Below are 1230 nucleotides of genomic sequence, written 5' to 3' on the forward strand. Positions count from 1 at the left end.
TTTTGCTGTTTGAAATTGTGTCAGTAAGAATAAAGTATCCTTCTTGCCTGGAAGACTGAAGTCTCTTTAACACAGAAAAGCATCCTCAATTTGCATTGAGGTGTTATAAATGAGTTTCTGGAGTCAACAATCTGTGTCTGTATTCTACAGCCATCTTTAACTTCATCGTTTCCAAGGAAACAGGCCTGGGTCCACTTTGTAGTTGAGATCAGAAGTGGACAGTTGACTTGCAGTCCTGGAGATGTTTAAATTTTCATCTATTCTCCATCTTTCTGCAAAACCCTGTAAGTTTCTTTTGAGATGCTCTAATGTGATAATCTTAATGTGATAAGCCAATGAACCTGACTTTGCTGGACAGCAGGTTTGTCTCTGGTGGTCTTAAGGTTAAGGGGACCAGCACAATTGGCTGATCACTCTGTGAATCACTTACGGACTTGCAGACACAGGTACAATTTTGGCAAGGGAGTTAGGTGATCAGATTTACACTCAGGACACTAGGAAAACAACAAAACAAAAAGCCTTGTGGTGTTGGTTTGACTTAGGAACAATATGGCAGAATGTTAGCTGCCTTAGAGTCTGCCCCTGACTCATGCGCTCTTGGAGAATTTTCATTGGTTGAATGTTGGAAGTCAGCTACCAGGTCTTTCTTCCTGGAAGCTCTTCTGAATCTCGTTCAGCAGCAATACGTAATCCTCCGCTGACAGATGGGTGGTGGCAACACCCGTGGTGTGGTGGTCAGAAGTCAAACCTGGGTCTTCCACAAGGAAGGCAAGAATTCTACCATTGAACCTTCACTGCCCCTACTCAAAGAATACAGAATGATGAGAAATGGAAAGGGTCGACAGAACCTACAGGACTGGGTACTTATCAGATGCAGGAGTGAAGGAAGAAGACTGCATCATGGATTGAATTATGTCCCCCAAATATACATGTCAAGTTGGCTGGGCCACAATTCTCAGTAGTTTGACAGTTATGTAATGACGGAATCATCCTCCATGATGGGATTGGATATTTGCCATCAATTGGCACAGCCCTGGTCCCTGTAAAGGAAGTTTCCCTGCGGTGTGGCGTACATCATCTTGTATCTTAAAAGAGATGAAAGGAGAGAGAAACCAGCAGAGATGTTAAAAGGGGCATGTCGAAAACGTAATCATCTATGAGTTATAAATAGAGATTAGCTACATGAGCAAGCACAAACTAGACAAGACAGATGCCACATAGAGCTCTTCA

Source organism: Chrysochloris asiatica, unplaced genomic scaffold (assembly GCF_000296735.1).
Source record: "Chrysochloris asiatica unplaced genomic scaffold, ChrAsi1.0 scaffold00198, whole genome shotgun sequence".
Taxonomy (NCBI): domain Eukaryota; kingdom Metazoa; phylum Chordata; class Mammalia; order Afrosoricida; family Chrysochloridae; genus Chrysochloris; species Chrysochloris asiatica.